Genomic DNA, 18,094 nt, shown 5'->3' with positions numbered 1-18,094 from the left:
AACTACATCAAGCTCCATTTGTTAAGCCATGTGACCAGGGTTCAAATCCTAACTCTACCACTTACTATGTGTGTTAACTTTAGGCAAGTTAACTTACCTTTTGATGCCTCTATTATGTCACCTATAAGATAGGGATAATGATACTGACCTCACAGGGTTGCTGAGTATTAGTAAGTTCATACTTGAAATGCACTTAAAAAATAGTGACTGTCATATATGTGCTCAATAATTACTTATTTTTATTGTAATATGCCAAGGTGATCTTTCAAGAAATCTTAATTATGTGTTTATTTTTAAGTATTTAATTAAATTCCAGTTAACATACAGTGTAATATTAGTTTCAGGTGTACAATATAGTGATTCAATATTTCTATACACAACCCTATGCTCATCATAAGCACACTCTTAAATCCTCATTGCCTATAAAAATGATGGTTAGATGCCACAAAGTAGGTAGCAATGCCTTACCCATATATATGTTGTCAGGACCAAGGGCCTCTTTCATCCTTGTCAATCAACAGGAGTGCTATAACCTTCTCTCCTTTTACACATCACAAAATCTTAATTATTTGAACACTAGAGACATCAGCGGATGTCTAATGGTTTAAATACCTAAAACGACAACAACAAAGTAAATAGCATATACTCTTCTAGGCCATGGTCACCTACCACAAAGCAGACTTAAGATATACTTACTTCACATATTCCCCAGCTAGTTAAGCTACAAAGGGAATTCTAAAGGTTTTGTTGTGGAAGTTATAAAATTAAAACTATGGCAGTGGAATATTCATGAAGCCTTTTGTCTCATTTTCTGGTATATGAAAATAACTTTCAAAAAGTTAAGTGGAATGCTTTTATTTGTTTCCTGTCATACATTCTAAATGGCCTTTAAAAGTCAGTAGCTGTTACTCAAGAATAATGAGGTATATTATTCTCTCAATGCACATGTAAATCTCCAATTAACACTAATGGTATTTATGGCAATGAAAACAAAAAGAAACCTACTTCAGTGTCTCAAAATAATCTTTATTTTTGATACCTACCTTTTTACCATCTAAGTGCAGTCAAGCACATATAAACAAATTAGTATTAAGCATCATTTTGACACTTCCATTCATGTTGACATTCTGAAATACTGTCTTTAAACAGTAATGTGTTTTAAAGCAGAGATGTGACTCTAGATTTAAGAATTTATATGTCTTTCCCATCTCTGCCATTAATATTAAAATATAAAAAAATAAGCATACACAGTCCTAGTATTACTTGAGAAATACAAAAAAGGTGAATTTTTAAAATATGTGTGGCAAAATATTTTTAAGAACAGTATTTCAAAAGATTATCTTTTTATGCACATACATAAAACTAGAATCCTAATATCCCCTTAAGACACAATCCTATATCCCTCTTTAGTAAATACTTTTTTCTTAGATTTCTATAATTTTAGTCTTAATCATATAGTGAATTCTTCCTAAGAAGAAAGCGTTTAAATGGAAAAGTGAAATACCATTAAGATACTATTGAACTGAAATAGCATCTTAAAGAATATATGTTTAAGGTATTGTGAAACTGCCTGAAAGAGATAGGAGAGCACAACTGAAATAATTATTTTTATTATTCTAAGTGTAGAATGATCTACAGCCACCCATAGATCTTTGGTAGAATTTGAAACTTTAACATAATTATTTTTTTTTCTTAAGTTCGTTTGTTTATATTTATTTAGAAAGAGGCAGAGCATGAGCAGAGGAGGAGCAGACATAGAGGGGGAGAGAGAGAAGCCCAAGCAGGCTCTGCCCTTCAGTGCAGAGCCCAAGGTGGGGCTCAAATTGATGAACCATGAGATCAAGACCTGAGCCTAAATCAATAAGTGGACGCTTAACCAGCTGAGACAACCAGGCACCCCTGAATCTTTAAGATAATTCTACAAAGACACTGGACTACACATAAAAGTATAAATCCCTATGTAGAAAAAATAAGCCCAGTATAACAGATTTCAATCAAACAAGAATAAAGGGTATGATAATATACAGAAGGAATATGTTGATATAGCCCAAACCTATTAATTTGTTATGGCATTATTTACGTTTGAATGCCTGAATAAACATATCTTCCAGAAAAATTATTTAAAGCAACTATAGCAAGTAAATAACTTATCAAAACATAGGAAAAATATAGTTCCTGACTAATAAAACAGAACATTCCCCTCTAAAAATCTTGACTAATGAAGTAAAATTGTCTTCAAACTGAGATATTTATCTAACATCCACTCATCTAGAATACAACCATATCTAAACAAAGGTTATCATTCCTTTCTAGGTAAAGAGAAGTTGACATTTTAAGAAGCTAACTTATTAAAACAACAGGTAGGTTTTATTTTACATGCCCATTCATCTAAGAAAATTTTATTGACTTCTTAGAGATTAGGCCTAGAACAGTGCCCAAACCACAGCAGGCACTTGATAAATATTTTTTAATGAATAAATTAATTAAATTTTGGAAATCCTATTTGCAACATCAGAAATGTATTTAAGTCTCTCCTATACCATGTCTCTCAGTGTCAGGCAGTAGGTAAATATATATTAGTTGGTTTTATAAAGCTCAAAGTATAACTGGATATAGAGGAAAAAGCAGATTATTATGATTTAATATAGTATGATACATAATATGGTAAATGACATTTGAATGGATTAATGCCATTCCATGACATTTACTTTAAAACATTTTTCCCAAGATTACTTAGTTAACTCATCCCTATATACATAACTTATCAGATTATGTCAATGAATATATTTTTAGGAAGTACAATAATACAAAGAATACTTGAAAATGTATTCTTTGTATAATTATATTTTTGTTAATTATATTTTTGTATTCTTTTTTATTAATGAAAAGTAAAAAATGCTATCTACAGGGTTTTAATCAACCTAGTGATTACCTTATCATGAAATTAGCAATTTGCACTCATTTTGTTGATGATATTATTAATTCTATAAGGTGGAACATCAGTTAGACATAGTTTAGGGGTGTGTAAGAGTATGTTTGCTTTTTTGTGTGTGATTATATTAATTACAACTGGGATTTTACTTACACATGACTGGTAGATGAAATCGTTTCACACTGATTTAAAACCATATGTATTTTTAGCTTTCTGTCTTCTAATATGACCATGCAACTGATCCTGATTGATAAACCTGTTATCCGTACAGTGGTAGGATCACTCTACATGGTAGGACGTCAGGGTTCACTAGACCCAATTTTCATTTAGAGTTTCTTTTTTGAAAAGTTCTAACTCTTTTTAAGACTTGTTATTTTATGACATTTATTCTATCTTAGCTGTCCTTCAAAGAACAAGAAGAAAATTTATCTAGTATTTTTAAATTGAATAAAACTCATTCTATCCCACAATTAAAATGTACATTCACTGTCTCTTTTTTATGAATCTAACACACATATTGGCTCTTATACAGTTGATCCCTGGGCTTGAACTGTGCCAGTCCACTTACACACAGATTTTCTTTCAATACGGTACAGTACTATAAATGTATTTTTTCTTCCTCCTGATGTTCTTGATGTTTTCTTTAGTTTGCATTATTGTAAGAATACGGTATATAACAAATATAAAATATAAAATATATGCCAATTGACTATTTGTGTAAGCTTCTGGTCAACAGTAGACTATTAGCAGCCAAGTTTTAGACGAGTCAAAAGTTATATACACAGTTTTTTAAAAAATTTGTTTTTAATGTTTATTTATTTTTGAGAGAGGGAGAGAGATGGAGCGTGAGTGGGGGAGGGACAGAGAGAGAGGGAGATACAGAATCGGAAGCAGGCTCCAGGTTCCGAGCTGTCAGCGCAGAGCCCGATGCGGGGCTCGAATTCACAGACTGTGAGATTGTGACTTGAGCCGACATCGGACACTTAACCGACAGAGCCACAGGCACCCCTATATACACAGTTTTTGACTGCACAGGGGATCAGCACTACTAACCCTCTGCTGTTCAAGGGCTAACTGTATTTCCCATACATTGAAATATTTTGTTTTTTAATTACCCTAAGATTTCATTACTGGTCATTTCTTATTCCCAACCATGCTAAAATAAGTCTAAAACAAAAACAAAATGGAAAAGAATGATGGAATCACCTACAAAGATGATATAATAAGAAACTGATCATCTCTCAGCTTTCTTAGTGTATTGCCAAAATTACTGCATCATCTTCCAAGAATGCATTATATTCTGCCTTTGGATTTCACTGGGTAGTTGAAAATTCAAATGTCTTAATTTATCCTTTTAATAGAAAAGTGAAGAAAATTGAAATGAAGACATTTTACAATTATTATATGAATCAAAATGAATGCAAAATTATTCATGAAGCATTGTTGACATTAATCCTAATAGTTAAATTGATCATATAATTCTATAAATCACATAATGAATAATGAAAAAAGAAAATCTATAAATCATATAATGAATAACTAAGGACAAACAGAAAATGTGGTATTTATTTCCAGTTAGCATTTTGGTGGGAAGAACCTCATCATGCCAAGGACCATTCCATTTCCCTAAAAAGAATATATGGCAATATTCATTCATTTCTATTTCTCCTGGTATGCTGAGGGTTCAATAACCACTATATATTCCCAAAAAGTCATAAATGAAATACACAATACTGGATATTTCAGAGATACTGTCTAAAAAAATTTAGGAATGTCTTATATGTTTTATAGTCATTCATACTCATAAGCATCCACACAATCATGAGGTCCCAAAGACTCTCAGGAAAGTTTCTCAGAAGCCTCTCAACAGGCTTAGTATAGAAATTATTATGCATCTAGGGGCGCCTGGGTGGCTCAGTCCGTTAGGCGGCCGACTTCAGCTCAGGTCATGATCTCGCGGTCCGTGAGTTCAAGCCCCGCGTCGGGCTCTGTGCTGACAGCTCAGAGCCCGGAGCCTGTTTCAGATTCTGTGTCTCCCTCTCTCTGACCCTCCCTCGTTCATGCTCTGTCTCTCTCTGTCTCAAAAATAAATAAACGTTAAAAAAATTAAAAAAAAAGAAATTATTATGCATCTAAAAATACATTCTTCTTTTTAAATGGCAAATCTTTAAAAAAATGAATGTGAATTTTATTATATGGTTTGTTATTAAATAATTTAATAAAATTTTAAGTCTTCTGATTAAATCAGATTCTCCCCCCCCACTAATTTACAAGGCAGTCTTAAAATAGTGGCTCTTAATTGACAGTGGATTTCAATTGTGACAAAAATTAAGCAAAAAAGAGGGATGGGATGAAGAAAAAGACACATTAGGATGCTAACCTGGGAGGAAATCTGTCCTAGTGGGGTTTTGGCAGTGATTATCCACTACATGCTTTTCCAAAAATATGAATGTATTGATTTTTATGAATCTTCAGGGGGAAAAAAGTAATTCATCTTCACTGGATTAAAAAAATAAGATCTATTAAGACTATTGATTAATAATGACAGATATTGTGAAATTACATAGTAACCACCATATTTTTTCCAGTCAAGCTGCATGTAATTTCTGTGCAGTGAAAATAACTCCAAAGGTTAGACTAAATACTCTGTTGGATTTCAACCCGTTTTGTATTTCATCCAGAAATTTATCCTAAAACTCCTTTATTATATTACAGGTAAATACCTAGTGTGTCTTGGTCTTTGAACAACTTTGAAAATCTTAATGGATCTCCTATTAATGACTTGAATAAAATTTTAATACATACTCATTACTTATTTTTAGGAATTATGTTCTTAACTTTTGGGAAATTACACTTCAATAGTTTTAGAGTTTGTCCTGTTAATACACCCAAGGGAGTAACCTGACAATCATTTTAAAAGTATACCTTATGGGAGGCTTAAGCCCTGACACATATTTTCTTATTCCAGAGTAAATCCCAAGTGGCAGAACTTTAACTTTCTTAGCTCATTTATGTTTTATTTATTTTTTTCTTCTCTAATAATTTTCTATCTTTGTTTTTGTTTCTGTTTCAATCAGGTTCAAGAATTGGTTTTCCAAGTAAAGCCAATGCCTGCTAAGCCCTCGGGATGTCTGGCTTGCTGGGACCTAATCTTTCACTTCCTCAAAGACCAGAAACTTTAGCAAATTTGGGGCATCTCAAAATGAGAGTAATTCACACATAAACAATACTATATTAAATTTTCAGGACAGTGGTTAATACTCTGGCTTAGTGGTTGCCCAACTGATTTATATCACTCTACGTTTATAGTACAAACTCAAGGAGGTCTATACTCTGCTGCATCTATGTAAACAATCAGGCTAAAAAAATAAAGCCAGCCTTTTTTTGCAGTCAGGAATAACTTTTAGAGACTTTTATAATCACAATGGAGAAATATTTACACAATTCATTTAAGTATCCAGATTTGGTGAAGTACCTTATTATGTTCAGATTTTTGTGTGATTGATATAAATATAATCATTCAGTGGGAAAAAAATCTAATGATTTAGTTTTATTATACTGTAGTGTAATAAATTATTAACTAGTTTTGTATCTAACCTAGTAATCTTATACTAACATTTTTTATTAATTGCCTATAAATAGCACTTCAAATGCTCTCTGAACCAATTTTAATATCCAACTGGTTTCCTCACCAATTAGTTGAATAAACTCTTTGACACATATTCATTATATATTTATATGAGAATCATGTTTCTCAATTTTTGAATATTATATTTTAAGATAAAAAAGCATATGAATATTTGTCCCTACTCTCCCTACAGTAAGACTATTCCAAAGACAATTCCAATACTATTTTAACCACATTTTCATATCATATTACTTCTAGTAATTCACTGAGAAAAGAAATCAACTTATTCTAAATCAGGTAAATGCAATTTGACTGTTTGGAGGCAGCCATAAAAAAAGGTAAAATTGAAAAATAGCATGTATTGAGCTTTTCTATATACAAGACACCTTAAATTGTATTACTTCTTCTAGTCTCACAACTATGTGAGATTAGTTTGCATACATCCATATATTCTGCTAGGTAACTGCCTTATAGTGCCTATCCTAATATTCATCACATACTATTGCAGTTAGTTTTAAGACTATCTTTCCTGCTAAATTAAATACATCCTGTGGGAAACTTTATGTTATTGTTCATATATGTATCCAACTACACAGAATTGATGTGGAATGTATTTTATTCAATAAATTTTAATTGAATGAATAAATGGGTAGATAAGTCAATAAACATTAAAATTTATAGCTAGATTTAAACTAAAAGTGTGTGTTTTGATCAATCCTAAGAGTGGTCTAAATAATATTATTATAGTATAAACAGATGTAGTTCCTGGTAGAGTTATAAAACATGAAATTATATTCTCCTTCATCCCATTGTTTTCTATGATGCTTTCTATCTTTATTTCATTTTGTTTTCAGCATGACCACCCATCCTCAAGCGCCCATGAAAAGCTTACGCATGATTAGAATCAAAGCTTCAATGCCCAAAAGCCCTGGTTCAAGCCCTGATTCATCAACCTCCTCCAATAGGTCATTTTCAACTCTCTACATCTTAACTTTCTCTTCTTCAATCTGAGTATAAAACTGTCTGTTTTAAAGTATTATAGAGAAGAAAAAGTAAAATAACTTATATATGTACTTAACATAGAGACTAATAGAGATGTTATCACCAAATAATGCTCTTCGTCATTTATAATTCCCTCTTGATAACCCACAACCAAGGACCATAGGCTCTGCCAGAAAACGCAACCTGGCTTACCATCATTTACTGCCAATTTTAGACAACTATTTAATCACTTTAAATCTCAATTTTCTCAAATTCAAAATGAGGGAAGAAGAGTAGCAATTCAGAAACTGGCCAATGTACCAGAATCATCAGCATTACATGGAAATTTGTTAGAAAGGTAATATTTCATTCTCACCCGTGAACTACTGAGTCAAAAGTTTTGTATTTACAAGATTTCAGGTGACTCACAAGCATATTAAATTTTAAACATCTCAAACTAAATTAAGCCATCTTTCTGCTCCCAGTTCTGAAGATATGAAAATATTTAAAAAATAATATCCATGTTATTATATTAGCAACACTTAACATTTTAAACTTTTTGATTATATATCATTCCAGTTATCAACTGCTAAGTTACAATCTGCTACAAAGCTTGGTGGAATGAAACCACAACTATTTTATTCTGTTGGTAAGGAATTCAGACAGAACCCAAAAAGAATGCCTTGCATCTGCTTCACAGTGTTTGGCGACTTCACTGGAAAGGCTTAAATTGGTTGGGGTTAGTTGAATGACAGGTGTTGGAGTCATCTGTAGGGTTCTTCACTCACAAGACTGACACTTAGTCTGGGCTAACTAGGAGATTAGGCATATCTGAATTGTTTATTGAAATGTCTATGTGAGGCCTCCCAAGGAACTTGAGCTTCTCTCAGTAGTCTAACCTCAGAATGGTGAGCCTTCTGATATGACATCTCAGGGCTTGAAAAGAAAATGTTCTTTAGAACCCAAGGGAGAAGCTAAATGATCACTTCTGCTTTAGCTTTATTTCCAGTGTATTCAACTACTCCAAACACTAATAGATTTTCCCAATTTCATGGAAGGAGAATATGAATCCTCCATTTCCATAGAAAGGGTCAAAAATTAGCAGCCATGTTTTTAAGCCTAAATATTAATGATTTTGTTTTTATGGAAATGCCTCTCAAAAATGTTCACCAAAATGACTTCTGAAGAAGAATGAAATAGACAACAGTGGCAGTTCTCGGGGTAATGACATCACCAAGATAGTAGAAAAGGAAGTTTCAGCCCTTATTCTCACACGGAAATACAATTCAACAATGATATGAAGACTAAAATACCTTTATGAGAGGTCCAGAATCCAGTTAAGTTGCAGTAACTCTGATGGGCACAAAACCAAGAAAAAATGCACTGAAACAGACAAGAAGAACAATTTCACCTTACCCACAAGAGTCCTTTCTCCTAGGTGGCAAAGCTCAGCATGGAGAGAAAGCACCTTGAGCTGTAACTTCCTCCTTAGAGTGGAAAGAGGGAGAGATGGGGTATGTAAATGGCTACAGTCCCCTGCCTTTCAGTGGGCTCCCTAAGGGGATGGCTTCTATCTCATCTAAGACAGAGCCCTTAAAGAATTAGCATTGTCTGGATTCTGGACAGCTAGAAAAAAAGGAAAAGGGGTGGGAGGCTTTTAATTGTTTTTAACGTTTATTTGTTTTTGAGACAGAAAGAGACAGAGCATGAATGGGGGAGGGTCAGAGAAAGAGGGAGACACAGACTCTGAAACAGGCTCCACGCTCTGAGCTTTCAGCACAGAACCCGATACGGGGCTCGAACTCACAGACCGCGAGATCATGACCTGAGCCAAAGTCAGACGCTTAATGGACTGAGCCAACCAGGCACCCCATGGGGTGGGAGGCTTTTGTAGCAATCTTGAGAAAGAACAAAACTTGAGGTATCACGCTTACTAATTGTATACTATATTACAAAACTATAGTAATTAACATAGCATGGCACTGGCATAAGAAACAGACATATAGATCAATGGAACAGGATGAAGCCCAGGAATAAACTAGCCGATATAATGATTACCTGATCCTCGACAAGAGTGCCAAGAATAGGATGGAGAAAGGATAATATCTTCAATAAATGGCATTGGGAAAACTGGATAGCAACATGCCAAAGAATGAAATTGAACCTCTATCTTATACCATACACAAATGTGAATTCAAAGTGGATTAAATACTTAAACTAAGATCCACAACTATAAAACATCTAGAAGAAAACATGGTGGAAAAGCTTCATGACATTCTTTTCTTACTCTATGATCCAGTATGGGATATATACCAGAGTACGCACGCCTCAGTGTTAGGTGTACAGTTGGTCACAAGATAAAGTGATAAAACAATTAGTTCAAACAAGTGGCAAGCTAGTAGGGACTACATTTTGAGACAAGCAGTCTTTTTAGATTTCCCCAAATTCTAAGTGTTTATCTGTAACCCTCTATTAAGATATTCTAATACTTACAAAGTTTTAGAACCTAATCTTCAAAGATATTACTAATAACCAACCAGATATATAGTCAGAATTTATATAGTGAATTTCACTCTATTAATAAGCCCTGTGAAGTTTTAACCATAGGATTCTCATGTCAGAATAGCATGATTATATTCTTCAACCTGTGAATCTTATAACCTTAACTAAATCCTATGAAGATAAGTAGGAATTTAATAAACAACAAACTCTGGTTAAAAAAATTTGAAATTATTTACAATCAAAACAAAAGGCAATTTCCAACATAACATTATGTAACAGCCAGAGAAATAATTTTAATATGAATTTTTCCAGTTCATGTTTGTCTTCTTTAAACCATATTTCCAATAAATTTTATTTTGTATAATTTCACTTTTGAACCTATAAATATTGTAAATATATGGTGTTAAACTGTGGAAGCAAATATAGCTGAAAATCAAGTGTATACATCTATCCACAGCAATTACAAATATGCTTCAGTGTATCCTTTCAGGAGAATCTAAGACATCTTAAACCCTTCCCCTCACTAAATATAAGTGCCTAATACCTTCCATGTCTGATTTTGTGCATTAAAAGCAGGTTATTCAACTGAAGCAAATCCACAGCTATGTTAATTTCTCTGAGGATAAAAAAAAAAAGTCTGTTGAAGAAGATAAACCCTTTCCTACTTTTCCTTTTTCAGATCAAAGGAAAATATACCTTTTTATTTTTGAAAGCTTATATGAGAGAATTATAACCACATATTGTAAACTGCATATTAAATCACAGAGTTTTAAGAAGAAAACAAACCTTCTTCACTGCTTGCATTAACATTTCTACTGTTTGTATTTGAATATTTTTGCTGATGGGTTAGAAAATAGTGTGAGTTATATATAGCTGAATATCAAAGGAACAAAAATGATGGAACAAAACAAGAATTTCCAGAAGAGCTGTCAGAAAATATTGTCACTCATTATCATAGGAGCAAACATTTTACTATAGACATATTATTAGCCTTCTTTTCTCTTTAACATAGCTCTATATATTTTCAAGGTGACTTAGAATCATGATATAATTAACTCTCACAAAATTCTCATGGTGCCAATACATGTACATGTTATTTGTAATCAATTACATGTTGGTGGAAACTACCCTTGAATACCTTTTTCTATTTACCTGAAGTAGAATTTCTTTGGACTTTCAAATTCAAAAGCATGTTTTCTCAATCAGGTACTAATAACAAGTGCTGATAGGAAAGTAAGCAAACGAACCAAGATGACTATTATTAGGTTTTTGGAACACACCTTCTTTTTTTAGAATTACTTATTTGATAGAAATGCATTGAATATTGTGCTAGGTAAGAAACAAAATATTAAAGAAGTTATTTTAAGTGTTTTTGTTAATAATGCTTACATAGGATTAAAAAAACAATTATAAGGAGAGAAAATAATGTATGTGTACAGTTAGATGGATTTTTTTCATTCAATAGATCATTTATTGTATGATTTACATCATACAATACATCATATTGTATGATGATCATTACATCACGTAATATAATTTATGCTTTTTAAAATTTCTTTGCACAGATAAATACAGTACTTTCTAATGCAAACTGGAAATAGGTGATGACATGGAAAAGATAAAATCACTTGTATAATGAAGTGCATTTCTAACAATAAATAAAAGGGGATAAATGACTTTAATGCGTAATGCATTTGGGGCACACTGTGAATGGTCAATATATGTTTGTGGAAGAAAGTAAAGCATGGGGAGAGGAAGAAAAAGGTTATGGTCCTTGCATGAGAGTTGTGAGAGCTTGTGTCCAATATGCCACCATTCATTTCTACCCTCTCAGTAGTCACATGCCATTCCTCCATTAAACACTGTCTATCTCTCCACCCTCTGGATCTGGCCTAACATGTGACAGCTCTGAAAAATCAAATATGATGTACGCGACCCAGGCCATGTAGGCCTAGTCACTGAGAGGACTGGTATCTTCCTCCACGCTGTCCTGTAATATTTTCCTTTAGAAACCAGCCACCATGTAAGAAATGAGATGATACTGAGACCATCAAGCTGTCAGCAGCCCAAATGGAGATTAAAACACCATGTGTTAAGAGATAAAGGAGTACCAAGGCACCCATCATGTGAGTGAAAAATTTTATATTGGATATCCAATGCAGTCCAGGCTTCAGATCCAGGTATTGACTGCAATTTCATGTGAGATACTAAGCTAAAACTACTCCCTGAGCCCAGTTAATCTAAATGTCAAAGAGAAATAATAAATAATTCTTATTATTTTAAGCCACTAAGTTTTCATGGGATTTGTCACTCAGTAACAGATATTTAAAACAAGAGCCTTGGGGCTCCTGGGTGGCTCAGTTGGTTGAGCGTCCTACCTACTTCAGCTCAGGTCATGATCCCACAGTCTGTGAGTTTGAGCCCTACATTGGGCTCTGTGCTGACAGCTCAGAGCCTGGAGCCTGCTTCAGATTCTGTGTCTCCCTCTCTCTCTGCCCCTCCCCTGATCATGCTCTGTCTCTCTCTGTCTCAAAAATAAATAAAAACATTAAAAGAAAATTTAAAAAAATAAATAAATAAAACAAGAGCCTTGTTCATGTTCAGATATACCATGAAACTCTGATAAACTCCATTCAAACTGACTCATGTATACATGTCTTTGCTTTAAGGGATGTATAAAGATTAAAAAGTGGCTAAAAAAAATCATAGGGACTAGCAAATAAGGCTAATGAATTTCCCCTAACCTCATTATCCAAAAGGGGATGCCTCTTTTGGAAAGATATTGGCTATTATTTCAATATAGAACTTCATAGAAATAAAAGTAGAAAAGACTGGGCAACCCAGCAGTACAGACTTAATCCTGCAAAAAGAGTTGTGGGGTGGGGGTAATGGTTGAAGACAGTGACAGTTAGCCTACCCTTAGAAAAAATATATAAAACATTACATACAGATTGGTCTTGTCACTCAGAAGCACTACCTGTTTAAGAACTATCTAAATTATACTCATAAATAATGCTTATGATGGACTCTAAATCTTAGACTTTCTAAATATATTTTAGTCAGGTAACATTCTTAGGTACCTAGTAAGAATCTCTAAACAGTCTTCAAGACAGACAGCAGCTCTTGAGGTACATGGGTGGCTCAGTTGGTTAAGTGTCTGACTCTTAATTTCACCTCAAGTCATGATCTCTTGGTTTGTGGGGTAGAGCCCTGTGTTGGACTATGTGCTGACAAAGCAGAGACTGCTTGGGATTCTCTCTCTCCCTCACTCTCTGCCCCTCAACTGCTCTCTTTCTCAAAATAAATAAACTTAAAAAAGAGCAGCTCTAGTTATTCTTTGAGAATTTTTCAAATCTGTACCATTCCTTAAAAAAAAAAAAAAATTCTCCACCATTCATCTCTTCCACTATCAGCCCTTGTAATTATTCCCTGTACAGTACAAGGAACTAATTCCTTATGGCTCATGGGTAACACAAAAAGATTAGAAAATAATGCACACCACGATAATAGCTAACCTTTATTCAATAAATATTACATTAAAACGATGTTAAAAAATTCCCACAGATTATTTCAATTAATTCTCATAACTCTATAACTAGTATTATTTGTACTTACCTCTATAAGTGTTTTAATAGGAGTACTTAACTTACAGATAAACAACTAGAAAAAAATTAACAAGTCACTTGTCCAGAGATGAAGATATTGACTGTGTTAGGATGTGAATCTAAACAATCTGACTCTACAGTGTACCTCCTATTTTGTAGAATATATCAGTTATAGCAATTAATAGAAGGTCAGATCATTGCTAAAGGCACAAAACCCTGAGGGAACCTAGTGGCTACTCCTATAGGATTTTGAAACTTCCCATCAATAAGCTCTTTGCCACTTAAGTATACTTAAAGGTATGCAATTCTGCAAACTTATGTGTGAACTTTATCAAGTTTACAAAACAAAAAAATGTAAGAAGTAGCAGCAAGCAGAGTGGGAAGAGGAAAATTACTACTTTATATAGATAAGTTTAATGTGTGCATTTCAGAGGTCAAATTATGTTAAACACCACATTCAATTAATTTTAAGGTGCACTTTGCACATTCAACTTAATATTCATATAAATATGGTTCTTTTATTTAAATTTTATAATTACCATTGAGGGTTTTTTTAAGCCTGTAATAAGCTTCTTTAAATTAGTTTTGATGTCACAGCTTAAATTTAATGGAATATTTAAATGTCAGGGCTGGCTTTATGGATGTAGAATATATGCAGTTTACATAAGATCCCATGGGTAAAGGGGACCCACTCTTGCTTTAACATTCTGGTGTCACTGTCTTAAAATTCTTAGTAAGTTTCAACAAAGCCACATATCTTCATTTTACATTAGGCATCAAACTTAAGTAGACAATTTTGACCACAGTAATATTTGGCATAATTACTGATGTGTGATTTAGTAACTCAGACTTTGAACTCAAATTTTGTGATTTCTGGTATATTCTACTTGTGTCATATCGCTACTTTGCATTAACTACTTTCTGGATTCAGTAGCCTGGAAATTATCATATACTAGAAGAAAGGTGTTTATCACATTCCAGAATCCTCAATCACCATGCATCTCTGGATAAAATTGACACTACTTAAACAGATGGAACTACTAATTTGAAAGCAAGGAACATACGGTATTTCTCACTGTCCCTCATTATAAGAGACATACCTCATTTTAGACCTAAGTGTAACTCCATCCCACACAGACCCGATGTTATCTGACATTTATTATGATAAACTATTTACATCAGAAATGCTACATTATGAAAATAAGGCTACAGAATATCTCATTTATACTTAGACATTAATCATACATCTTTAAGCCTCCTACATTAAACTTTCCATGTGTTCTTCATTCTGTTTCTTTACCCCATATTTTTCCTGACCTTTACTCTTGGACATCTGAGAAATTTAAAGTAATATGTTAAGTCTATGTTTGTGATAACATTTTGCCAAATATACATGATAACCTATAACAGAAGGAATATCACACGTTGTGAAAAGAAGCTATATTTTTAAAGTAGTGACTATAAAACCAGCAGTCATAACCTCTGGTGAAACTCATTTAATGAGCTCTTAAAATATTGTATTTCCTAATTTTTTTAATGGTTTATTCTGGAACAGGTATTTGCATTCTTGAAAAACAGTAAAGATATTTTTGTTTTTGTTTCTTGAAGAAAAAACTGAGAACAGCTTTGAAGTGGGTTGTGAGAAAGGGACTTGTGTCTTCTGCATCTTTGCAGAGACATCCCACTAGTATTAAGTTATTTAATGACTGAAGTAAGAATCACATTAACAGCTGTACAGAAAACATGGAGGAAGATGGAAGTTAATTCGACATGCATCCCCAAAACAAAATCTTCACTCCTTATATTTACCCATATGTCCATCCTTACACAATTACCACATAATGTCTTGATGATGCAATGTAACAAATCTTAAAATAAGACCATTCAAGTTATTCAACTTGAATGTCATTCAAACTCCTTTTTGGGTCTCCCATGTCTTTAGGTATGTTACATATTTTATAATTTGCTTCTCAATTTGAAAAGTAAACCTGATGGAGTTGCAAATGTGACTGCCCAAGAAATATATAGTTCTATTTGGGGAGAATTAACTTCTTAAGAATACTGAGTCTTCCAGGGGCACCTGGGTGTCTCAGTTAGTTAAGCAGCCGACTCAGGTCATGATCTCACGGTTTGTGGGTTCAAGCTCCATGTGGGGCTCTGTGCTGACAGCTCAGAGCCTGGAGCCTGTTTCAGGGATTCTGTGTCTCCCTCTCTGCCACTCCCCTATTCGTGCTCTCTCTCTCGCTCTCAAAAATAAAAAATAAACATTAAAAAAATTTTAAAAATACTAAGTCTTCCAAAACATGAATATGATGTATCTTTTCATTTACTTAGGTCTTCTAGTTTTGTATTTTTCAGTTTATACACCTTTTACATAGTGCATTACATTTATGCCTAACCATTTTACGTAGTTTTTTTTTGCCATTGTAAACTTTTGTTTGAATATTTTCCTTTTCAAATTGTTCATTGCTTCTATTTAATAAAATTAATTTTTGCTATATCAATTTTGTATTTTGCAACCTTGTCCTCAGTTTTTCTGTAGATACTATAGAATTATTTAATACATGGCCACATAATCTATGAATAAAAACAACTCTTGATTTCTTAAGTTAATGATTTCTATATATCTTGATTGGCTTATTACACTACTCAGAACTAATGTCAAAAGAAGTGTTAAGAGCATGGGATGCCTAGGTGGCTCAGTTGGTTGAGCATCCAACTTGGACTCAGGTGATGATCTCGCAGTTTGTGAGTTCAAGCCCTGCATCAGGCTCTGTTCTGACAGCTCAGAGCCTGGAACCTGTATTGGATTCTGTGTCTCCCTCTTTGCCCCTCCCCCACTTGTGCTGCCTCTCACTCTCAAAAATAAACATTAAAAAAAATTTAAAAAAGAAGTGGTAAGAGCAGCTATTTTTACCTTTTTCTTGAAATCATATTTAGACTTTTGCCATGAAGTTTAATGTTTACTGTATGATCTTTTTGTAAATCCTATGTTACAAGGTTAAGATGTTATTTGTAGTTAATATGGATGAGGATAAGGATGTGTGTCTAGCTTTATCAAATGATTTTACTCTATTTTGAGATTATGATTTTTTCTCCTTTACTGTATTAGTGAGATGAAGTATATTTATTGATTTTCCACTATTAAACTAACCTTGCACTCAGGAGGTATATCAAATTTGCTGGAAAAGTAGTATTTATGTATTATTAAGTCTAATTTGTTAATTTTAATACGAATAATTTTAAAGGGTTTTTGGATATTCATCAAAGTTATATCTACGGTTTTATTTTCTTGTGATATCTTTGTCTAGACTTATTAGCAGGGTAATTCTGTCCTCAAAAAGTATGTCAGGAGCGTTCACTTCTCCACTATTTTCTGAAAAAAATATGTAAGATTTGTGTTATTTCTTCCTAAATATCTGGGAGAAATCGCTAGGGATGACAATTAAGCCTGGAGTTTTGTGGTGGAGTGGGGCAGAGAAAGGTTTAATTATGAATATTTTTTTCTTATAGATATAGGGATATTCACATTTTTATTTATTTTGTCTGTTTTTGTGGCTCCTGTTTTTCAAAGATGTGTTTATTTTTTCCAAAATTATTGAAATGGCATAAAATTATTTATAACCCCTAATCATTCTTTAATGTAAAATCTATAGCATGTTCCTTCTATTGCTTCTAATATTAATAACTTGTACCTTTTCTCTTTATTTCATAATCATTCCTAGAAGTTTATGACTTTGATAAGAAATCAGCTGTTCATTATATTGAACAGTACTCAGTGTTGAGTACCGCCTGTATGTGACTAGTCATTTCTACCTTCCTGCATTCAAGATCCAGGTCTTTGTCTTCAAAGTTTGATCATGTTGTACCCTGCTTTGTAATGTCCTTGTATTTATTTATTTGGAGTTCTTTGACCTTCTTGGATGTTTATGACATTACATCTTTCATTCAATTTGGGAGGCTTTCAGTCATTATTTCTTCAAATATTCTTTCTGCTCCTTCTCTCTTTTCCTTCTGGAACTCCCTAAATGTATATGTGGTCCACTTTTGATATCCTATAGGTCACTTAGACCCTATTCACTTTTCTTAATTTTTTTTTCTTTCTGGAGTTTACTCCTAGTCCTCCACAAAGGACTAGAGTCACTCCAGGAGAAGGAATGTATACTTAAAGAAGTAAAGGAATATGTGAAAGTGGCTCATCGATACAAAACATCAGTAAAGAAATACAAATTTTAGAGAGCTAAAGCTGAACATACTACAAGGAACAGGGATGTCAGTGACCATGCATGATAAGGAATATAGTTTCTGCCCCTTCCCTCTCCCCATAAAAGTTGGAAAAAGTCACTGGACAACCTCAGAATGATGGCATTCTGAGACAGGGACATCAGGAGGTAACTATACTATGAGGGTGCAATGGTATTAGTGTTCTCACAGAAGAGACCCAGA

The 18,094-nt window shown here is 33.4% G+C and overlaps 1 non-coding gene across 1 annotated transcript; it reads right to left on the bottom strand.

Annotated features, from left to right (window-relative positions):
• Positions 1–423: 423 nt before the first annotated feature.
• Positions 424–555, bottom strand: LOC124523664 (U6atac minor spliceosomal RNA). The gene has a single exon (XR_006965071.1). It is a non-coding gene; the product is annotated as a U6atac minor spliceosomal RNA (small nuclear RNA).
• Positions 556–18,094: the final 17,539 nt, after the last annotated feature.

The sequence above is a fragment of the Lynx rufus genome, unplaced genomic scaffold (assembly GCF_022079265.1).
Source record: "Lynx rufus isolate CCGP_SWC_20201006 ecotype Redwood Valley unplaced genomic scaffold, mLynRuf1.p SCAF_1, whole genome shotgun sequence".
Classification (NCBI taxonomy): Eukaryota; Metazoa; Chordata; class Mammalia; order Carnivora; family Felidae; genus Lynx; species Lynx rufus.
The sequence above is the reverse complement of the archived record's forward strand: the minus strand, read 5'-3'. Positions and strand labels throughout refer to the sequence as shown.